We start from the raw sequence: 25,047 nt of genomic DNA on the forward strand, positions 1-25,047 counted from the left end.
ATTTTTGGCAAATAAACGGTGGATGATTGTGTTTTGGATAACACCGTGCCGGTGAAAAATGTATACAAAGTTTTTGAGTTTCGCATGGAAAATGCAAAGTTTATTTCGAAATGTCAGCATTGAAAATTTGGCTATCTTTGAGAATTGTCTCTTGAGCAAGAAAATGTTTTCTTATTATTTACTCCAAAAGTTGTTTGGGTTGTGTTGTTGCATAGTGACTTAGCTTGAAGCGCTGGTCAGATGTGAGTAAACTGTTTCAGAAGGATTGATTTTGTTGTGGCTTTTATGCCTACAGTGTTGTCATTTGGAACGCGTTCCCTCGGTTAGTCTCTTCCTTGGTAAGAGTGGATTAAAGGTTTGTAGTGAGAGTAGTTTCTTTCCTAGTACTCGGGTGTTGGTGTTGTGTGATCAGTTGGCCTTGTGTTTTGGTGTATCCTTAAATTTCGAGGACGAAATTCTTTAAGGGGGGGAGGTTATAGCGATCCCGGTATTCCCTGCTATTGTTTAACCGTAATCCGGACTCGGTTCCGTGGATTCGTTGTTGTTTTATTCTCATTTCTATCCCTTACTCTTTGTGTTAGAGTTTTGGGTTGTGTTGGGCAAGTTGGGAATAAGTTAGTTGTGTTTTAAAACTTAGAATTTTAGCCCAGGTTTTGGTCTCTGCGCTCGAGCGGCGATTTGACGCTCGAGCGGGTTTTTGTTGTTGCCTTTCCGCTCGAGCGGCAGTTGGGACGCTCGAGCGTGAATTTCCTCCTCTCAGCATTTTGGTCGTCTGCAGAAAATTCTGGGAGAGTGCATCCGGCGCTCGAGCGGATCTTTGGACGCTCGAGCGTGAACCTGTGTCTGACGCTCGAGCGGGGTGTTGTACGCTCGAGCGGACCTGTTTTATATCAGTCCGTGAAATCACTTTTTTGATCACTTTTTGATTTCCTTTCTCTCTCTTACTTTTTCAAAACCTCCATTGGAGAGCACCTCACTCTAAAACCTAACTTCTCTCTTAGGATTGATCTAGCTAGAGTGTTTTCCTCACCTTGTGCCTTTGTAAGAAGTGTGTTGATCGTCGAGGGCTTCGTTGTGATCCAAGAAATTTGGGATTTGGAGTACTTTGATTTCGGGTCATCTTCTCTATTTGAGTTCTTCATTTGAGGTAGGGATTCTCCTTGTTCTTTTTCAATACTCCGTCTATAGATAGACATGTGGTAAATTTTATATTGCATGAAAATTGTACCATGTTGGATTTGTTTGAAAATCATGAAATGAACCTAGGGTTGGTTGTGTGGAGAATGGTTTTGGCTTCATTGAGTGTTGGCTTGGCTAATTAGAATATAAATTAGCATGTTGTAGTTAATAGAAGAAAAGCCCTAAATTATATTTTGGTTGGGTAAATTATAATGGGGGTTTGTTGACCTTTGTGTGTAAATCTCTTTCGTCAAATGAGTGTGGTAAGGGTGTTAATGCCTAAGGGATTAACCATGGCTTTGGAGTTGATTCTATGGAAACAAGATTAGTGGAGTTGGTTTTGTGATAACAAAAAGGAAATGGAATCGTTTTTGTGAAAATGAGGGAAGTGTTTTCGAAATAAGTTTGAGAATTGGATTGTTGTATCTTGAGTGTTGAACACACATGTAGGAGTTGTTTCTTTAACTACCATGTTAATATTGTTGTTGGGTCTTTGATTCATGAAATTTGAGTCTTTTAATAGATGTACTAACTATATGCATCTAGAGGTTTTGTCCTTGGTCATTGGTGGAGGATGACACGGTTGTGTAGAATTGTCGGGTTTGCATTATACCATTGTTATTGGAACATCGTATGTGATGAATTATTGAGATACATTATATATGTATGCTTGCTTGGGAAGAGGTAGATATGTGTTCATATACTTTAACACATTGCTGGTGTCTTGATAGTTTATGTATATGCATTATACATGTTGGTTATGCCTTGATGTGCTGTGATTGTTGGTGTCGTGCCCCGCGCTGAGAATCAAAGGTATCATACCCTTCCAGTTAGCGCCTGGAGAACTGACCGCGCTTAGAATCAAAGGTATCATACCCTTCCAGCTAGCGCCTGGAGAACTGACTGTGCTAATAATCAAGGGTACCATACCCCTCCAGCTAGCACCTGGTAAACTGGCTTGTTGTTAATGTTGTTGAGTGGGGTGTATTGTTGGCTTACTACGCACATGGCTAGTAGAGTGAAATGGGATTGTTGTTGTTTCGTTGTAACTGAAAATATCATGTATTTTGATTGGTTATAGTTCGGAGGACCGAGTTGCTCCATTGGTTGATTGCATACATGTTGGTGGGTTGTAAATTTATATTTTTACAAAGGTATGCATGTATAGTTATGATAGAAATGGAAACGAACCAAAATGTCTTTTTGTCTTTTGGAAAGTGTGGAGGAGAACGTATGTTTTAAAGATAAACATGTTTGAACAGGTACATTTGAGTATGTATAGGAAATGGAAGTGGGTATCGGGCTTAGTGAGATTACTTCCTAAGTATTTGTTAATGTTATGAAAGATTGAGAATGGGGGTTAATGAAAGGAAAAAGGAAAGATAAACCACTTGTAGTGTTGAATGAAACGATTGTTTTCGAGAAAAGTTCATACATATATAATTTTGTATAAACTGCCGCATTACTACTCTAGTATGAGAATGAGTGTTCATGATCATAGCTATCTGTAAGTTGTTATTGTTGAGGATCATGTTGAGTTCCCTACTGGACTATATGTTCATCCCACGTTGTTGAATCTTTTTCAGGTGTTAAGCAGGTTGGGCTGCAAGATTTGGTTCTACTTATTTACTGGCCACGAGGCCTCAGTTATGTTGGCGGAATGCCATTGTTGTAAAAGGGTTGCACCCTTCTTCTTGTACCTTAAGTGATGTAAGCCCAAGGGCAATTTATTATGTATGTTCATGTAATATATACTTTGCATACGAATGAGAGTACTGTTAATTGATTCTACGGATTGGATGTATGAGTTTACTTCCGTATATTATCCTTGAAATTGAATTAAGTTAACGAATTTGGTAATGACTTCGAGTAATAAAAAGTGGGGCGTGACAAGTAAATTCTGAGAAAATTACGCAGTAAATTCCCAATAAATTACTCCGTAAATTCTTAGTAAATTCCAAAGTAAATTCTCACTAAATTACTTAGTAAATTCTCAGCAAATTCACAGTAAAGTACTTAGTAAATTCACAGTGAATTACTTAGTAAATTGTCCCTAAATTCTCAGCAAATTCACAGTAAATTCACAATGAATTACTTAGTAAATTGTCCCTACATTCTTTGTAAATTCTCAATAATTACTCAATATATTCTAACTAAATTCTCAGTAAATTCCCAGTAAATTTCTCAATAAATTATTAGTAATTACTCAATAAATTCTATGTAAATTCCCAATAAATTCTCAGTTAATTCCCAATAAATTCTCATTAAATTACTTAGTAAATTTTAAGTAAATTACTCTGTAAATTCCTAATAAATTTGTAAATTACTCAGTAAATTTCAGTAAATTACTCAATACATTACTCAGTAAAATCCAAATTAATTCTCAGTAAATTATCAATAAATTACTCAGTAAATTTCCAGTAAATTACTCAATAAATTACTTGCAAATTGCTTAGTAAGTTCCAAGTAAATTCTCAGTAAATTACTCTGTAAATTCCCAGTAAAATGTAAGTAAATTACTCAGCAAATTGCTTGGTAAATTTCCTGTAAATTATTCAGTAAATTACTTAAGTGAATTCCCAGTAAATTTTCAGTAAATTACCCATAAATTACTTAGTAAATTCACGGTAAATTATTTAGAAAATTACTCAGCAAATTACTCAGTAAATTACGCAGTAAATTCTCAGTAACTTACTTACTAAATTCCTTGTAAAGTACTCAGGAAATTCCCTGTAAATTACTTAGTACATTATTCAGTAAATTACTTAGTAAATTCTCAGTAAATTATTTTGAAAATTCGTAGTAAAGTTCTCAGTACATTACTCAGTACATTATTCAGCACATTACTCAATAAATTACTCAGTAAATTCTCAGTAAATTCACAGTAAATTAGTCATAAATTACTCAGTAAATTCTCAGTAAATTACTCAGTAAATTCCCAGTAAAGTCCCAGTAAATTTTAAGGAAATTCTCAATATGTTGCTCAGAAAATTTTCAAAAAATTCTCATTAAATTACACAGTAAGTTCTCAGTAAATTCTCAGTAAATTACTCGATAAATTCTCAGCAATTACTTAGTAAATTTCGAGTAAATTCTCAGTAAATTACTTTGTAAATTCTCAGTAAACTCTTAGTAAATTCTCAGTAAATTAATTGGTAAATTACTCATTAAATTCTCAATAAATTACTTAGTAAATTCCAAGTAAATTCTCCTCAAATTCTGAGTAAATTCTTAGTAAATTCAAAGTAATTCTTAGTAGATTATTTAGTAAATTTCCAGTAAATTATTCAGTAAATCATCACTAAATTACTTAGTAAATTCCCAGTAAATTCTTAGTAAATAACACAGTAAATTCATCACTAAATTCTCTGCAAATTACTTAGTAAATTCTAAGTAAATTCCCAATGAATTACTAACTAAACCATCCAGTAAATTCTCTGTAAATTAAACGGTAAATTCCCAGTCAAATCTCATTAAATTACTCAGTAAATTCTCCGAAATTCTCAGTAAATTACCTAGTGAATTCCCAGTAAATTCTCAGTAAATCACTCAATAAATTGCCAGTAAATTCTCAATAAATTACCTAGTAAATTACCAGTAAATTCAAATTAAATTACTCTGTAAATTAATCAGTTAATTCACTATAAATTCTCAGTAAATTAGCCATCAAATTACCAGTAAATTCTTAATAAATTAATCGGTAAATTACTCAGTCAATTCTCACTAAATTACAAAGTAAACTAATAGTAAATTCTTTGAAAATTCTCAGTAAATTCAGTAAATTACTCAGTAAATTTCGTGTAAAATGTCATTAAATTACTCAGTAAATTCTCAGAAAATTCCAAGGAAATTCTCCGTAAATTCTCAATAAATTACTCAGTATATTCTGAGTAAATTCTCAGAAAATTCACAGTAAATTTTATGTAAATTCCTAGCAAATTACTCAGTAAATCCTTAGTAAATTCCCTCTAAATTCTCAGTAAATTACTAACTAAATTACTTTGTAAATTCCCAGTAAATTCTTAGTAAATTACACAGTAAATTCCTAGTAAATTTCTAGTAAATTACGCAGTAAATTCTCAGTAAAGTACTCAGTAAATTCCCAGTAAATTCCAAGTAAATTCTACGTAAATTCTAAGTAAATTACTCAGTAAATTACTTAGTAAATTCCTAACAAATTCTCAGTAAATTACTCAGCAAATTACTCAGTAAATTCTCAATAAGTTATTAAGTAAATTCTCAGTAGATTATTCAGTAAATTACTCAGTAAATTACCTAGTAAATTACGCCATAAACTCTCAGTAAATTCCTAGTAAATTCTTAGTAAAGTACTCAGTAAACTCTTAGTAAATTACTTAGTAAATTCTCTATAAATTCCTCAATAAATTACTCAGTAAATTTCCAGTAAATTTTCAATAAATTCCTCAGTAAATTACTTAGTAAATTCTTAGTAAATTCCCAGTAAATTACCTAGTAAATTCACATTAAATTACTCAGTAAATTCTTAGTAAATTACTCAACAAATTACCAGTAAATTCTTAGTAAATTGCTCAGTAACTTACCTAGTAAATTCCCAGTAAATTCTCAGTAAATTACTCTGTACATTACTTAGTAAATTACCCTCTAAATTCCCAGTAAATTTCCAGTAAATTACTTAGGAAATTCCTAGTAAATTTTCAGTAAATTCTCCGTAAATTCCTGATAAATTACTCAGTAAATTAGTTAGTAACTTCCCAATAAATTCGCAGTAAATTGTCAGTAAATTACTCAGAAAATTCTCATTAAATTTTCAGTAAACTACTTAGCGAATTACCCAGAAAATTATTAGTGAATTACTTGGTAAATTATTAGTAAATTATTCAGTAAATTACTCATTAAATTCTTAATAAATTCTCATTAAATTACTTACTAAATAACTCAATAAATTCTCGAAAAATTCCAAGAAGATTTCGAGTAAATTACTCCGTAAATTGTCCGTAAATTCTTAGAAAATTACGCAGTAAATTTTCAGTAAATTCTTAGTAAATTCCAAATAAATTCTCACTAAATTACTCAGTAAATTCACAATAAATTACTTAGTAAATTGCTCGTAAATTCTCAGTAAATTCTTTATAAATTCTCAATAATTACTCAACAAATTCTAAGTAAATTCCCAGTAATTTTTCAATAAATTCTCAGCAAATTCTCAGTAAATTTTCAGTAAATTACTCAATAAATTATCAGTAATTACTCAATAAATTCTATGTAAATTCCCAGTAAATTCTCAGTTAATTCCCAATAAATTCTCATTAAATTACTTAGTAAATTTTAAGTAAATTACTCTATAAATTGAGACCTCAATAGAAACTGAGACCTCAGCTTGACTACTCAAGGACCACTGATCTAGCGACCTCTGTACTGATACACTGCGCCTTCTTGACCTCCGTCTAGTAACCGGGGGTAAAGAAAGAAACACTGCTTGTCCGTCTCTCAGATCCCTGAATCGATTAAGTCTTCGACCTCTAACCCAGAGTGCTCGGAGAATATCTGCTTGGTCAGATGCAATTATGCTAAACTACCTTGCAAAAAAAGATAAATAAAGCATAATAAATAAACAAACGACCCAAAAAAAACGGACATCATAACGGCTTTAAATAAACACAACACACAGTTGATATTTGTGAGTTGAAGCACACTGTTCTCAAACACTTATCGCTGTTGCCCAAATAGCTGCCCGAAAACGGAATCTGATACCCGCAGATATAACTGATTCTCAAATACTGATGCTCTCAGGCCTGATACCCAGACTTGCAAACTGATACGCAACCTGTAGAGGCATACTCTAACAGCACATAACAAGCAAGTGAGAGCCAAAACACCCCTATGTTGGGGTAGGGCTTCCTTGTCCTATTTTGTAAGGAGCTAGGGTTACACTACGCACACAGCAGTTTCAAACAACCTATAATCGGGTAAGCAACCTGTCCTAGCTTGGAATAGTCACTACGGATTCCGAATATGCACTAGGTCGAATGGTCAAAAAGGGTGCCCTGGTAAAAACCGATGTTTGCGTTCTCGTCGTGGCAGAGCCCGCAACCGGTCAGCCTTATGGCACGCTTCTCAAAGCCTTACTCAATAAATTACTCAGTAGATTACGCATTAAATTCTCAGTAACTTACTTAGTAAATTCCTAGTAAAGTACTCAGCAAATTCCATGTAAATTACTCAATACATTACTCAAAAAATTACTTAGTAAATTTTTAGTAAATTATTTTGAAAATTCCCAGCAAATTTCTCAGTACATTACTCAGTATATTACTCAGTAAATTAGTCAATAAATTATTCAGTAAATTCGCAGTAAACTCTCAATAAATTACTTAGTAAGTTCCCAGTAAATTTTGAGTAAATTCTCAGTATGTTACTCAGTAAATTTTCAGAAAATTCTCAGTATATTACTCAGTAAATTACATAGTAAGTTCTCCATAAATTACTTAGTAAATTCCCAGTAAATTCTCAGTAAATTACTTAGTAAATTGCTCACTAAATTCCCAGTAAATTACTCTACAAATTATCCAGCAAATTACTCAGTAAATTTACAATAAATTACTCAGAACATTTCCCAATAAATTACTCGGTATATTCGAAGTAAATTACTCAATAAATTCCTAGTAAATTTTCAACAAATTCTCAGTAAATTACTTAGTAAATTCACTGTAAATTGCCAAGTAAATTTCTCGTAAATTCTCAGAAAATTACTCAGAAAATTCCCTATAAATTATTCAGTAAATTCCCAATAAATTCACATTAAATTACGCTATAAATTCTCCGTAAATTCTTAGTAAATTACTCTATAAATTCATAGTAAATTCTTGATAAATTGCTCAGTAAATTTCCAAAAAATTCTCAGTAAATTCCCATTAAATTACCTAGTAAATTACTCAGTAAATTTTCTGTAAATGGTCAATAAATTTTGTCACGCCCCGAATTTTAATTACTCGAAAACATTACCAAGAGCCTGAAATTTAGGTCCTTTTTTTTAAAAAAAAGATCTATTACCCTTGAGTAATAGAAACATAATAGTACATGTCTCCCTCATGATGAATACAACAATAATAATAATACATGCCAAGCTCCCACTGCGGAGTTACAAATAAATAATTACAAACATCAAAATACAAAGAGATTGCACACAAGATCTATATGAACTTCCTAATTCTTCAACCAATCAATCTAAATTCTTTTCCTGTAAAAAAAATGAAAAGAACAAGGGGTGAGCACAATTGCCTAGTAGGAATCTCATAGTTCTAAAACAATAACCATCCTATTGTAGATGCGCTCCGGAGAACTCCCGAGAGAAATCTCGTTTTGTTCTTTAACTACTACAGTTCGGACTCAAATGTCACGGTTCCGAATCTAATCTCACAATGTGCGATGTGAGACCGATAAATCACCAAAGAGTCCAAATCCGGCAAATCGTTTTGGAAAACTGATTTTTATAAAGAAGTGCCAAACATGGACTGCTTTGCTAGATACAGAGTCACCACCTAAATATTTTATTTTGGGGGAATTTAGAAAACCTTGACTCATGCCTAAGGCCACGTGTCCGTCATCACCAAAGTTGCCTCGGCTCGGGAACTTGGGTACGATTGGGGAAGGTCATCTATGAGCAGCCCCGCTCGCCCGATCAAAGATCGGCCTGCACTAAACATGATATTTTATTTTTGAAAACACATGTGTTCTTATTCCGGTTAATTAGCTAGAATTACTATGTGATGCGCACAACACACAAGTATAGACTAGATCGCCTAATTTGGAACAAAGCATCGCATACCTGTTTGTTCGGAAAATGGTTTGGAGTTTGCAACTCGCAAGTAGGCTAAAATTCATATTTTAATGAATTGTTCCAATTCAGATAATCCAACCTTCACCCACGGGCATTCAGGCAGTTATAGCATATAAGCAATTAGCCTCATGGCAAGCATGCTTTCATGGCAACATTAACACATATGCAGTATGCTAAAGCGTAAACACTCACAGTGTACTTCGAACCAAAATAAAGAACTAGTTAGAAATCATGCATGATCCTAGTTCATGTTAAGATGACTAATGCAACACATGCGAAAATGCAACTAAAATAGGCTCAGCTATTCTAGAATGTCATGTGAAATGCAACACTTGATAACATGCTGTTGAACACATATTCAATTAAATGTATTGAAAATACAAATGCAGTTAGTATGATGCGTCGAGCCCGATGCATGCAAAACAGATGAATGGATGCACGCATGCGAAGCATAAGGTATGCTAAATAAAATATGCCCTAAGACTAACCATCGTAAGCGGTTAAGTAAAAGGGAGAAAGGAATGGAGGTTGGAAGACATGTATCACACACACGCACGCTTATTACAACAATGTGCCCTCTCGAGGGAGGGACCGAATAAAGAGCTAACTAGCTAACCTAAGCTAATTAAACTAATTATTACACAATAAATTAATTAACTAATCCTAGTTAACTAATTATTACAAAACGAATTGAAATAGCTAAACACATTAACTATTAAAGGTACAGACCAAAGCAAAACCTAGCTATCTAAGCATGGCAGCTAAGGAAAGCAGTAAAACAGGACCCTCAGAGGTAGAGGAATGCATGCATGTCCGGTCGCCTCGTGCGGAAAGTCAATGCGATGCCCCGATTTGCCTCTATTTTCATCTATTCACAGAAACGTGCACCAAGCTCCAGAAAGCTGAAAATCCACATTGGGGATCCTGTGGGAGGGTGGCCGACCACTTTTGGTCTCTCCAGACCCCTGCCGACCACTTTTTGTTGTTGAAAATCAAGAAAAGTGGTCGGCCAGTTCTTTTTTTGGCTGGCCGACCAGTTGTTGCTGCTGAACTGCAATTTGCTACAACAGAGAGCAAGAAAGGGCATGGCAATGTATTTGCAAGATATGTGTGCACAACCACCCTCCATATCATGTCATGAACTCAAGGGGGTGTGGTTCTCGACCCTCGGGCCACCAATCACGCATTTCAATGCGTGATGGCCGAGAGACAAAGTTGCACAATTCAATATGAAATGAATGCACAAGTAAACACATAAAGCCTAAAACTCTATCATGTATAATCAAGAGCATCGACGACCGGGAATCGAGGCACGTTTCATCACCATGAGTATGAAACGTCCCTCTTTTGCCGTGTTTGGACTAACACCTATTCCAAACACAATGCAACACAAGCATGGCATACACAATGTGACTCAAGCATGCAAATATGCGAGATGACTTAAACATGCAAACATGCAATGCAATATGAATAACCTAACAAGGCTAATGGCATGCACAATGCCATGACGTAACCTAAACCTACACAATGCGAGGTATAAGGTATACACAATGCGACGAACATGGCATACACAATGCGATGATCTACATGGCATGCACAATGTGATATTACCTAAGCATACACAATGCAAAGGCATGCAAACAATGCTAACACATGCATACACAATGCAATGCTACAGCGGACAACTTAGCAATGTCATGGACATGCATACGCAATGCAAGGAACAACTTGGCATACACAATGCAAATAACCGCATGGCATGCACAATGCTATGTAGGATGGCATATTCAATGCAATGAATAATATGGCATACTCAATGCAACATACATGGCATAATCAATGGACTTAAACCAAAAGGGATAGACCTCAATCATGCCCGAATTAGTGGCCATTGGTGATGAAATGAAGGCACATAAAGCAAGGCATGCATACACAATGCATTGGCCATCAAAGAGGCCAAAGAGCACAACTCTCAAGAGTGCTCAATGAGTGACAAAAGTAGAAGTGTAACAACACTAAGTGCACTGAAATGAAGCAAGAAATGATGCCAAATCATTCAAACAACATAAGTAAAGCATGCTACGGTCCTAAGGCATGTAAGCTAGCAAAAAACAACACAAAGGAGGCATGCAATACATGGCACAAATACATGAACTAAGCATGGACAGAGCTCAAGTAGGTCAAAACAAGGACCAAAGCATGCTGAGATAAGGGCCCAAAGGCCTAGGCATGCAAGCATACGAGCTAAGCTACAAGAAAGGCAACAATGCACAATACTTAAAGGCATTCAAAGCATGAATGAAGTGGGAACATGGCAATGCTAAATGCTCTGAAATGAAGTATTAAATGATGCCAAATCATCTAAATAGCTCAAAGATAGCATGCATGAGTCAACAAAACACAAAGCTAGCAAGGCCAATTGCACTACAGCTATACAAAGCATGAAGCATAGGGCAAGGGCAACCTAATAGTCCTAGCACATGTTAAAATGAGACTAAAACATGTATGGAAGGAGGCCAAAATGTGCTAGCATGGTGAGCATGAAGCATGGTGAATGCAAGGCATATAGGGTGGTTTACACTACACCTATTAGGACCAAGCATGGGATGACTTAAGAAACAAAAATAAGAGTTATATCATGGCAAAATAACCACAAATAAACACTGAAATGATGGCTCACAAGCTATGGCATGAAGGCATACGCAATGGTCCATGTTAAGGCATAACGGGGCCAACCCTCCAACGCATTGAATAAGTGAAAGATGCAAGTGTATGGCTACACTACATGGACTGAAATCACATAACAAGTGATGCCAAATCACTGAAATAGGCCAAGCAATGCATGCTAGTGGGTTCAATACACAAAGCTAACAGGCTAGACTGAACTAAGGCTATACAAAACAAGTCATGGATGACCAATTCAACACAAATCAGACCTTAAACATGCTAAAACATGGACAAAGCCTTCATGAAGTTAAGCCAAAAGCATGCTAAAATGACATGTTACAACATGATGCATGTTAGGCTATTTCAAGGGATTGCACTACAAGTGCAAAGAGCATGCAAAGGCCAACCAAACCAAACCTAAACAGAGGTATGGCATGGTAAAACAAGCCCAAAAACATGCTGAAATGGACACAACATAGGCTAGAATGACATGATACTTCATGAGGCATACAAAGCTAGTGTGTGTGATTTACACTACAAGTGTATTAACCATGCATGGAATGACTAAACTAAGCAAAAACAGTGGTATGACACAGAAAAATAACCACAAATACAAGCTAAGATATGGCCAATAAACACTTAGTAAAGATGCTCAAACATGAGGCATATTAAGGCATGTATTGAAGATGCAAGGGAAGTGGATGACCCTTCCCTTTTTAGGACCTTAAAACACCATCCCCACCATTGAAATCCCTTTGGATTTCAGTGGTGAGAAGGCCAATACAAGGTGGTCCCGAAGCTCACAAAAAAGGCTAAAAAGTAAGGCCAAACAAGGCCTAAGAGGGGGTAAACAACCCCAAACACAAAAGTGATCTTAAACAAAGATCAAAAGCATGCAAAAACAGAACTTTTATCAGTTATAAGTTAATCTTAAAACAGTATGCAAGATAGGCTAAAAGCTTAAGCAAGAAAGGGGGATTTAAAGGTCAAAAGCTCACCCTTGAAGACCCGCTCTATAACTGCAACTCCAGCAAGTTTTTCAAGTTCAAACCAACCCAAGAACACCAAAAACAACCTCAAGGGACCTCAACACCAAGATTAAGGTGTTTTAGTGTGTGTTTGTGTGAAAAAGCAAGACAAAACTACACTTTTGAACACAAAAATGAAGAATAAGAGTGATATAGAGACAAAGCTATATGTAACTCTCTAATGGCAATTTTCTGAACCCGAGGGAGGGAGGAGGAGCCTCCCTCTTATAGAAGAGGAAAGCCAAAGCTTCTTGGAGAAGCTAAGCTTGAATGCCATCCCTCCATACACGTGTATGGAGGATGGCTCAAATGCTCTCTAGCTGTGCCAGCTGTCCCAAAATATCTCCAAAAAGGTACCAAAAAGTAGCCAACCACTTGAAGTGGTCGGCCTGCTAGTTTAAGTGGTCAGCCGACCACTTTAGGTGGTCAACCAGAGCAAAAACTGGTCAGCCATAGGTGGGAGAGGTCAACACACTAAATACAAGGTGGTGGTATGGTGGCCGACCAGAAAACATGGTCCAAAGACCAAGAAAGCCAGTTATCTGACAAGAAAACTAGCTGGAAAAAGGAAAAGTGGTCTCCAAGGAGAAATACTGGTCTCCCACCCTTGTACCACCTTCCAAACAAGGAAATCAAGGTTTGTACCAAAAACAAACCAAAGCGGATGCAAGACGAGAAATCGGGAGGCAAAACACGCGGCCAAAAGCCCTGAAAACTAGCTGACGAGCATCAAAAGTGGTATGCAACCACAAAAGTGGTCTCCCGAACCACAGTGTTCCTCTAGGCAGAGGCAAGAAGGTGTGGTTCAAAAACCACGCCAAACGGAGAATGTTAAGCGGTCCCGAGACGAGGTGTGCAGCCAAAGGCTCCAAAAATTGAAAACTAGTCTCCAAACGAGAAAAGTGGCCTACAACCACGAAAAGTAGTTTACGACCACAGAGAGATGGTCTACAAGACCACTCCCTACCTCTGGGAAGGGAAAACAAGATTTGGTCCGCAAACCGAGCCGAAGCACAAAAGAGTTCAGAGGCTTAGAGGCAAGGCTCTCAGCCAAAACTCCAAAATCTCAAAACAAGCACAACATGCACCATCACCTAGCGCTCAATCGATGATGTCTGAGTCTTAAGGTCAGTCAAAAATGGGGTGTCTACAGTTGTCCCTCTTTGATAGAACTCGAAAGTCATAAGTGACGGGAGTAAATGTCAAAGCCCAGAGACAACCCATTTTTGACAAGGCCGAAGACTTAGACAAACATGCAAGATAACAAAGAGATGTGCCTACAGGCTGGGGCAAGATGCAAATGACAATGCAAGAAGCCGAACATAACTCATGAAAAAGCAAGACAAAACTACACTTTTGAACACAAAAAATGAAGAACAAGAGTGATATAGAGACAAAGCTATATGTAACTCTCTAATGGCAATTTTTTGAACCTGGAGGAGGGAGGAGGAGCCTCCCTTTTATAGAAGAGGAAAACCAAAGTTTCTTGGAGAAGCTAAGCTTGAATGTATGGAGGATGGCTCAAATGCTCTCCAGCTGTACTAGCTGTCCCAAAATATCTCCAAAAAGGTGCCAAAAAGTAGCCGACCACTTGAAGTGGTCGGCCTGCTAGTTTAAGTGTAACGCCCCAACCCTTTACACGTCATCGATATTGTCCGCTTTGGGTCACGCCCGCACGGATTTGTTCTTCCCAGTGGGTCACCCATCCAAGAACTACTCCAATCTAAGCACGCTTAACTAGGGAGTTCTAATAGGGATTTCACCACTTGGAAAAAGGCCTCGACGCTATATAAGGGTCCAGGTTTTTTCTTTTATAGCCCAAGAACTCCCCCTCCATTCCCGATGTGGGACACCGGGGCCTTACAATCCACCCCCCACAAGGCTGCACGTCCTCGTGCAGTAGCCTGCCAGCTCGCAAGCCCGCCCACATGCACCAAAAGACGCCAGGGGCCTACACTCGGTACTCTAGAGAGTCGGCTCTGATACCATTTGTAACGCCCCAACCCTTTACACGTCATCGATATTGTCCGCTTTGGGTCACGCCCGCACGGATTTGTTCTTCCCAGTGGGTCACCCATCCTAGAACTACTCCAGTCTAAGCACGCTTAACTGGGGAGTTCTAATAGGGATTTCACCACTTGGGAAAAGGCCTCGATGCTATATAAGGGTCCAGGTTTTTACTTTTATAGCCCAGGAACTCCCCCTCTATTCCCGATGTGGGACACCGGGGCCTTACATTAAGTGGTCATCCGACCACTTTAGGTGGTCAACCAGAGCAAAAACTGGTTGGCCATAGGTGGGAGAGGTCAACACACTAAATGCAAGGTGGTGGTATGGTGGCCGACCAGAAAAGATGGTCCAAAGACCAAGAAAACCAGTTATCTGACAAGAAAACTAGCTGGAAAAAGAAAAAGTGGTCTCCAAGGAGAAATACTAGTCTCCCACCCTTGTACCACCTTCCAAACAAGGAAAGCAAGGTCTGTACCAAAAACAAACCAAAGCGAATGCAAGACGAGAAATCGAGAGGCGAAACACACAGCCAAAAGCCCCGAAAACTAACTGACGAGCATCAAAAGTGGTATGCAACCACAAAAGTGGTCTCCCGGGCCACAGTGTTCCTTTAGGCAGAGGCAACAAGGTGTGGTTCAAAAACCACGCCAAACGGAGAATGTTAAGCGGTCCCGAGACAAGACGTGCGGCCAAAGGCTCCAAAAATCGGAAACTAATCTCCAAATGGGAAAAGTGGCCCACGACCACGAAAAGTAGTCTGCGACCACAGAGAGATGGTCTACAAGACCACTCCCTCCCTCCGGGAAGGGAAAATAAGACTTGGTCCGCAAACCGAGCCGAAGCACAAAAGAGTTCAGAGGCCCGGAGGCAAGGCTCTCAGCCAAAACTCCAAAACCTCAGAACGAGCACAACATGCACCATCACCGAGCGCTCAATTGATGACGTCTGAGTCTTAAGGTTGGTCAAAAATGGGGTGTCTACACTATTGATAGAAATGATCATGCATGTAGGGTGATACCATATAGTAGGTGATGTTTTGTAATTTCAAAATATCATATATAGAGTACATTTTTCTCAAAATTTATTTGAACATTTAAGGAAAACCTTTAACCATCAAAAACTATCCTTTTTATCAGAAAATCAAAAATCCTTTTTGGAAGCAAACATGTTTAAGGAACCACATCATTTTGTATTTATTATCACATTCCAAATATTCCTCTTTTATTTCCCATTCTCCCATTTTCTAGTTACATTTATTATAACGTCATAACCTCAAGTTCAAGTTCACTTAATACTTCAAAAACATCCCACATACATGCTATTCCTACCCATCTATTCATATTTGCTGTAACTTTTCGATACAAAAATCCAAATCTCTTTTATAGTCAATAATTGTTATCTTATACTCAACTCCTACTTATCTAACAACTTCATCACATCCACACTTGTATTATCAATTATAATTCAACATATCACAACTACATTATATCCACATATGCGTTATCAATCATAATTCAACATATCCCAAGGATAATAGATCCTTTTAATTCAATTTCTCAATTAATCATAAAACAAAACTTTTAATTTTTCCTTATAGATGCAAACAATCCGGTGAGTTCTTTATCACTAACCCCTCATCCAATTACCATTTCATTATTCATTCTTTTCAAATAATTCCCATAAGCATTTCCATTTCATACCAGTTTACACATCAAATGGTAATTTCACAAGTTCATCACAAGTCACATATATCATCACTGACCTCAACACACACGTCACAACACATTCCACCTTTTGCCGACTTGATACGGCGGGATAGCGGGCACCCCATTCATAGCACATTCCACCTTTTGTCGGCTATTATACGACAGGAAGTGAACTTCCAAAAATCATTTTCTCAAAAACCATGTCTTTTCCGAAAACCGTTTTCAACCTTTTAAAAACCATCCCCCACATTTGCCGACTATTATACGGCAGGACGTGGGCACCCAAAACATTTTCGAAAACCATCCGTTTTTCCACTTTTGTCGGCTACAATACGGTAGGACTGTGTGGACACCCAAAAATCATTTTTCCACTTTTGCCAACCACAATACGGCAGGACTATGTGGAAACCCAAAAACACTTTTCCCACATTCATCCAGCGATAAGCCTAGACAGGGCAATTAGGCACCTTGAATTCAAACCACCTCCACATTTACCAGCTATTGTACGGACGGTTGTGAGCACTGAAAAACCATTTTTTTCAATTTTTAAAACAATCCTCCACATTTATCGGGTATGATACGGACAGTCGTGGGCACCGAAAACCATTTTTTAACTCCCTTGCACGGGTACCAACCACAACACAACCCAACCCAATACAACTCAATTCCACACAACACAATTCAACCAACTCAACACAACATAACCCAATACAATTCACATAACACACAACAAGATTCAACACAACCATTTCAACACAAGGCTCATATCATCCATACCAGTAGTAATTTCCTTTCCCCCAAGCTCGATTCACATTATAACATAATTTAAGACATCAACATTATGAGTTCAATCGCAACTTTTACATACATTTCTCAAATTCTTTAAAATTTCAATTAAACTTGTACATGTGTAATTTAACATCTCAATTTCATGATTCTACTATTAATTGAAGCAAAACCATTAACCATCTTCATGAGCCAAACTAGGGTTTTAAGAGAAGTTAAAGCTTTTCACAAAAATACATTTTATTCCAACCCTTATATTACTTCTACACCCAAACTCATGACCCAAGATCATAACCCAACAAATAAACCCAACTCTCTTCGAACCCTAACCCCCAATCTCGTGATTTATCACAAAATGCATAAAAATATAAACTTTTGTATTTGTATAAAGAAAATACCACAAATCTATCCATAAATGGGGGTATTGAAAGAGAACTAGAAACCCCTATCTCTTGAAGCCAAGAGATGACGACCCAAAAATCAAAGGCGACGAAACCACGAACCATTTGGACCAAAAGGATGCCCTTGACGAGATCTACACTTTTTCTCAAAGGACCATGGTGAAAAGATCACTCTAGGTGAGTAGATCTAAAGATCTTAGTTCCAAAAACTTGAGTTTAGAGAGAAAGAGGAGAACTCACGGTTTGAGAGAGAGGAAAGAGGAGAAAAGTGAAATGAAACCATGTTTGGAGCCTATTTATAGTAGTAGAAAAGTAGCCCTAAGGTCAATAAAATAATAGGCCCCAAACCCCCCAAAGTTAGGGCCCAAACCAGCCCAAAAATCTAAAAAAAAAAAACATGCAGAGGTCGACCCTTTGGGCAGAGGGGTCGACCCTTTATGTAGAAAAGGCAATCTGGTACAAGCAAGGGGGTCGACCCTTAGACAAGAGGGGGTCGGCCCTATTTTCCAGCAACTAACACACAAATTCTGCAACATAAGAGGGTCGACCCTCCCAGACTGGTGTCTACCCTATTTTCCAGCGACACCTCCAGAAACTTCACCAACAGGTAAGGGTCGACCCTTAGGAAGGCTGGTGTCTACTCTATTTTCCAGCAACACTTCTAGAAACATGACAACATGCAAGGGTCGACCCTTAGGAAGGCTAGTGTCGACCCCAAGGCAAAATTTCTGAGTTGCCAAGGAACTTTTGACAGAACAAACGCGAACGAACAAACTCAAAGAGTTTAAATCGGATCGTACTCCTTCAAAACCAATAGACAACAACTCCAAAGACTCCCAAGATAAAAATAAGGATATTAAACACACTCTCCAAAGGATTAAAGGATGCAGGCATTACAAATTTTTTCATAAATTACCAGCAAATTATGAGGAAATTACTTAGTAAATTACTCAGAAAATTCTTAATAAATTCTTAGTAAATTTTCAGTAAATTAATCGGTAAATTACTCAGTAAATTACAAAGTAAAAACTCAGTAAATTTACAGTACATTCTCAGTAAATTCCCTGTATATTGTCAGTAAATTACTCAGTAAATTTTCAGAAAATTCCAAGTAAATTCTCCGTAAATTCTAAGTAAATTATTTAGTAAATTCCCAGAAAATTACTCAATAAATCCTCAGTAAATTACTCAATAAATTCCTAGTAAATCATGCAGTAAATTCATCAGTAAATTCTCTATAAATTACTTAGTAAATTTCCAGTAACTTCTGAGTAAATTTTCAATAAATTACTCAGTAAATTATTAAGTAAATTCCCAGTAAATTCTCAGTAAATTACTTAGTAAATTATTCAATAAATTCTTTGTAAATTACTCAGTAAATTACCAGTAAATTCACATTAAATTACTCTGTAAATTCACAGTAAATTTTCAGTAAATTATTCAATAAATTCCCAGTAAATTCTCTTTAAATTACTATGTAAATTCTTAGTAAATTTCTATTAAATTACAAAGCAAACTACTCAGTAAATTCTCAATAAATTACCTAGTAAATTACCAATAAATTCTCAGTAAAATACAAAGTAAAATTCTCAGTACATTCCCTGTAAATTGTCAGTAAATTACTCTGTAAATTCTCAAAAAATTCCAAATAAATTCTCCGTAAATTCTGAGTAAATTCAAAGTAATTCTCAATAGATTATTTAGTAAATTCCCAATAAATTACTTAGTAAATCATCAGTAGTAAATTTCTAGTAAATTCTCAGTAAATAACATAGTAAATTCTCTGCAAATTACTCAGTAAATTCCCAATAAATTACTGGGTAAACCACTCAGTAAATTCTCTATATTTTACACAGTAAATTTCAGGTAAATTCTTAGAAAATTACTAAGTAAATTCTCAGAAAATTATTCAGTAAATTCTCAGAAAATTCTCAGTAAATTACTCAATAAATTCTTCGAAAATTATTAGTAAATTACCTAGTGAATTCCCAGTAAATTCCCAGCAAATTCTCAGTAAATTACTCAATAAATTGCTAATAAATTCTCAATAAATTACCCAGAAAATTCCCAGTAAATTCAAATTAAATTACTTAGTAAATTCTTTGTAAATTAATCAGTTTATTCACTATATATTCTCAGTAAATTTCTAAGTAAATTACCCATCAAATTACCAGTAAATTCTCAGTAAATTACAAAATAAACTAACAGTAAATTCTTTGAAAATTCTCAGTAAATCCCCAGTAAATTCAGTAAATTACTTAGTAAATTCCCTATAAAATGTCAGAAAATAACAAAGTAAATTCTCCGTAAATTCTCAATAAATTACTTAGTATATTCTAAGTAAATTCTTAGGAAATTCACAGTAAATTTTCAGTAAATTTCTAATAAATTACTCAGTAAATTCCCTGTAAATTCTCAATAAATTACTAACTAAATTACTTTGCAAATTCTCAGTAAATTTTCAATAAATTAAACAATTAATTCCCAATAAATTACGTACTAAATTCTTAGTAAATTCCCAGTAAATTACTTAGTAAATTCTTCGTAAATTCTTAGGAAATTACTCAGCAAATTAATTGGTAAATTCCCAACAAACTCTTAGTAAGTTACTCAGCAAATTACTCATTAAATTTCCATTAAATTATCAGTAAATTCTCAGAAAATTATTAAGTAAATTCTCAGTAGATTACTCAGTAAATTCTCACTAAATTCTCAGTAAATTACTCAGTAAATTTCTCGAAAATTCTCAATAAAGTACTCAATAAATTGCCAGTAAATTACCCAGTAAATTACGCCGTAAATTCATAGTAAATTCCAAGTAAATTCTCAATAAATTCTCAGTAAATTACTTAGTAAATTCCCAATAAATTCTCAATAAACTCCTCAGTAAATTCTTAGTAAATTACTCAATAAATTCTCAGTAAATTCCTAGTAAATTCTTACTAAATTCTCAGTAAATTCCTAGTAAAAATTACTAAATAAATTACTCAGCAAATTACTTAGTAAATTCCAAGTAAATTGACATTAAATTACTCAGTAAATTACTTAGCAAATTCTTAGTAAATTACTCAGTAAATTACTAATAAATTCTCTGTAAATTGCTTAGTAACTTACCTAGTAAATTCTCAGTAAATTACTAACTAAATTCCCAGCAAATTCTTAGTAAACTCAGGAAATTCACAGTAAATTCTCCGTAAAATACTCAGTAAATTACTCAGTAAATTCTCAGTATATTACTCTGTAAATTCTCAGTAAATTACTTAGTACATTACTCAGTAAATATTTAGTAAATTACTTAGTAAATTCTCAGCAAATTACTTAGTAAATTTGTAGTAAATTCTCAGTAAATTCTTAGTAAATTACTAGTAAATTAATACGTTAAGTCTCTGTAAATTTCTCAGTAAATTCTTAATAAATTACAAGTAAATTCTGAGTAAATTACTCAATAAATTTTAAGCAAATTACTCAGTAAATTCTCAGTAAATTCACATTAAATTACTTAATAAATTCTAAGTAAATTACTCATCAATTTCTCAGTAAATTACTTAGTAAATTTCCATTAAATTATTAGAAAATTCTTAGTAAATTACAAAGTAAATTCTCAGTAGATTACTCAGTAAATTACTCAATTAATTCATCGAAAATTCTTAATAAATTACTGTCACGACCCCAAACCGCCCCTAGTAGTTTGGTGCCGTGATGGCCAGTAATCCGTAATTACCGAAGGCCAACTTTTCAAAACTTAACACAATCAGAGTACGAATATAGGGGGCTCACAAATGCGGAAGCGATAAATCAATTACAAGCGGTCCATAAGAGCTGTGCGTAGATTAAAGCAGTGCCAAACATTTCCAATTAACTTCACAATTTAAATACAACAAGGTACAAAAATACATGTTACATCTTGATCAAAAGGCTTCTCGAGCCGACATATACAAAATACAGCTAATACAAGTCAAGAAGCATGATTTTCAAGATCTGCCGACGTGCAAAACAGAGCATCGCCGACGTAAATACAAAGTAAGGCCGACAAATACACGAATCCAAAACAAGTATCCCAACGAACTAGGCGTCGCCGCCGTCCTGCTCATCACCTACATATATATAGAGGGGTGAGTACAAAACTCAGTGAATGGTACTAAAAATAAAGGTTTTACATGAATAAAGCCGAGGTCCTTCAAAACGAAACACACCAAACTTTAGCAAGGCAAGGGATGAACCGTATTCATCATCAAATATCGTAACATCGGCGAGACAAGGGATGAACCGTATTCATCATCAAATATCGTAACATCGGCGAGACAAGGGATGAACCGTATTCATCATCAAATATCGTAACATCGGCGAGACAAGGGATGAACCGTATTCATCATCAAATATCAAAAGCTGTACGATCCGTAATCGTTTGGTCAAAAGTATTGCGAAAGTTTAGAGTCCTCCAATACAAGGGACTTGTGCACTTGGTACCGCGAAAGTTTAGAGTCCTCCAGCACAAGGGACTTGTGTTACTTAGGCCCGTAGCCCGATTTAACAAGGACCGTATCCTTTACACATAGTACTGCGAAAGTTTAGAGTCCTCCAGCACAAGGGACTTGTGTTACTTAGGCCCGTAGCCCGATTTAACAAGGACCGTATCCTTTCCAAAGATGGCATCAAAACAAGGAGTATACTTGGCACATCCAAACAAGGGCTATTTATTCATGCTATCAAATACCTTTGTCAAACAAGGCAAACAAGATTTATCAAAACAAGTATAACATAGCTTTATCAATAATACCACTCACCTAGTTCTTCAGGTGTAGACTCAAAGCAAATATCAAGGACCTACAATCACATGGCAAGTCACATTCTCAAAGCAAGCTCTATATATACATGCAAATGATCTCGGCATTCTTGCCAGATCCAAGTCAAAGACAAAGCAAAACAAGCTGGGAGTTAAATCACTGCTCCCGCTCATAAAACACACCGGGTACTGACCAGGACTAAGCCGAGGTCCCGTTAAACAAAGTCAGGAAAAATCTGAGTTTTCCTTTGAAGAATATGAAGAACATGATCATTGAAAGATGGATGCAAGCTCACAACTTGTTACAAAAATCTGAGTTTCATGCCAAGAGTTCAAAATACATGGACCTAAGTACCCATTCAAGAAGGTCATGCAAGAACAAACACAAAACATGGTTTTTCGTTCCAAACTTTTTGATCAAAAGAGACCCTTTTTCAAGAACACATAGAAAACCGTTTTCTCTTTCCAAAACCAACTTCAAAACGATGCATGACATGCAAAACAGATCCGATCATGCAATGCAGCTAGATATTCAGCAAGAACAACCAAAGGAGATCAAGATTCTAACCTCAAAACTCGGATCTAACGGTTCAAGCCACAAAGATCAAGCTTGGAAGACTACTCTCACTCAAGAACTCTTCTTCCTCCTCTCTAGAGCTTCTCTCTCTAAAACAAAGATTTGAGACAAGAAATGATTGTTTCAAGGTCTGTCGGCCGCCTTAACAAACAGCTCGGACACGTGGCATTACCGGGTTGGTTCAGCTCCAAAAAGGTGATTGATGGACAAGACAAGCCTCTGACAAAGCTTATGCAGCAAGCTCGGGTAAGACACATCGGCAACAAGATAACATCGGCTCAAAACAAGGATCCAACAACGGGATGGAAAACATCGGCTAGGGAGGACGACGCTTGACTAAGCTGTGCCACACCTTGGCCGGGGTGCGCCACATCTCGGCCTAGGCCATACCTGCCTGCGGACAAGGTTCAAGTGCAAAACATCTCGGCAATGAATGCCCGAGGTGAAGATGGGGTTGAACAAGATCTCAAGATGGTTCTAAGTACAAAGGGTCAAAGGCGGACTAAGCTCAGGATGATCTCGGCTACACACACACACTAAGCAAGGAACAAAATCATGCAAGCAACTTAAGCAAATCAAGCCAAGATAAAACTTTTAAATTAACATAAGCGGCAAGACCATGCAAGAATGTACACAATTATGGCAAGAGTAAGGTGAGGGTTGTTACATCCTACCCCCCTTAAAGAAGTTTGGTCCCCAAACTTAGATTACCTTGTTCCCAGAACAACTCCGGATAACGGACTCTCATGTCCTCTTCCTTTTCCCACGTGGCTTCTGTGCCATAATGCTCCTTCCATTCGACCTTTACCATCGGTATCGATCTGTTCCTCAATTGCTTCACTTGTCGGTCGATAATTCTCATTGGCCTTTCTTCGTAGCCCAGATCCTCATTAACTGCGATTTCAGAATGATCAATTACATGCAGTGGATCTCGGATGTACTTTCTCAACATCGAAACATGAAACACATTGTGGACTTGGCTCAAATCTGGCGGCAAAGCAAGTCTGTAGGCAACGGGGTTAATTCTCTCAAGAATTTCAAATGGCCCAATATAGCGGGGTGCTAACTTACCTTTCTTTCCAAATCTGGAAACTCCTTTCATTGGTGAGACTTTCAGGAATACATGATTCCCAACTTCGAACTCTATCTCATTCCTTCTCTGATCGGCGTAGCTCTTTTGTCGGCTCTGGGCAGTTCTAATCCTCTGTTGGATAAGTTTAATTTTTTCTGTTGTCACTTGAATCAATTCGGGACCAAGCAAAGTTTTGTCCCCGACTTCGGTCCAACATGTCGGTGACCTACATTTTCTTCCATACAAGGCTTCATACGGCGCCATGCCAATGCTAGCTTGGTAACTGTTATTGTAAGCGAATTCCACTAAAGGCAAATGTGTTCCCCAACTTTCTTGGAAATCCAATACACAAAGTCTCAGCATATCTTCGAGTGTCTGAATGGTCCTCTCTGTCTGCCCATCTGTCTGGGGATGAAAGGCTGTACTAAACCTCAGCTCGGCTCCGAAAGCTCTCTGAAGACTCTGCCAAAATCTAGAAACAAATTTAGGATCTCGGTCTGAAACAATTGATATCGGCACTCCATGAAGTCTGATAATCTCGTTCACATATAGCAAGGCAAGTTGATTGGCGTTGAAGGTAGCCTTAACGGGTAGAAAGTGTGCTGACTTAGTTAACCTATCCACAACAACCCAAATTGAATCCATACTCTTTGGGGTTCTCGGCAACCCAATCACAAAATCCATGGAGATGTGCTCCCATTTCCACTCAGGAATCGGCAAAGGTTGAAGAAGTCCTGCTGGTCTTTGATGTTCTGCCTTCACTTGCTGACAATGTAAACACTGGGACACAAATTCGGCTATTTCTCTCTTCATATTTGGCCACCAGAAGGTCTGTTTCATATCTTGATACATCTTGGTGTTCCCTGGGTGGACAGCAAACTTGGAACCATGAGCTTCCTGCAAAATCTTTTTCTTCAGCTCTGGAATGTCGGCCACACATAACCTTCCTTCAAACTTGAGTACTTGGTTTTCGATGGTATACCCTGGTCTCGGCTTCGTGCCAATCTCCTCGGCAATTT

The sequence above is a fragment of the Camellia sinensis genome, chromosome 11 (genome assembly GCF_055761805.1).
Source record: "Camellia sinensis isolate YWXY chromosome 11, ASM5576180v1, whole genome shotgun sequence".
Lineage (NCBI taxonomy): Eukaryota > Viridiplantae > Streptophyta > Magnoliopsida > Ericales > Theaceae > Camellia > Camellia sinensis.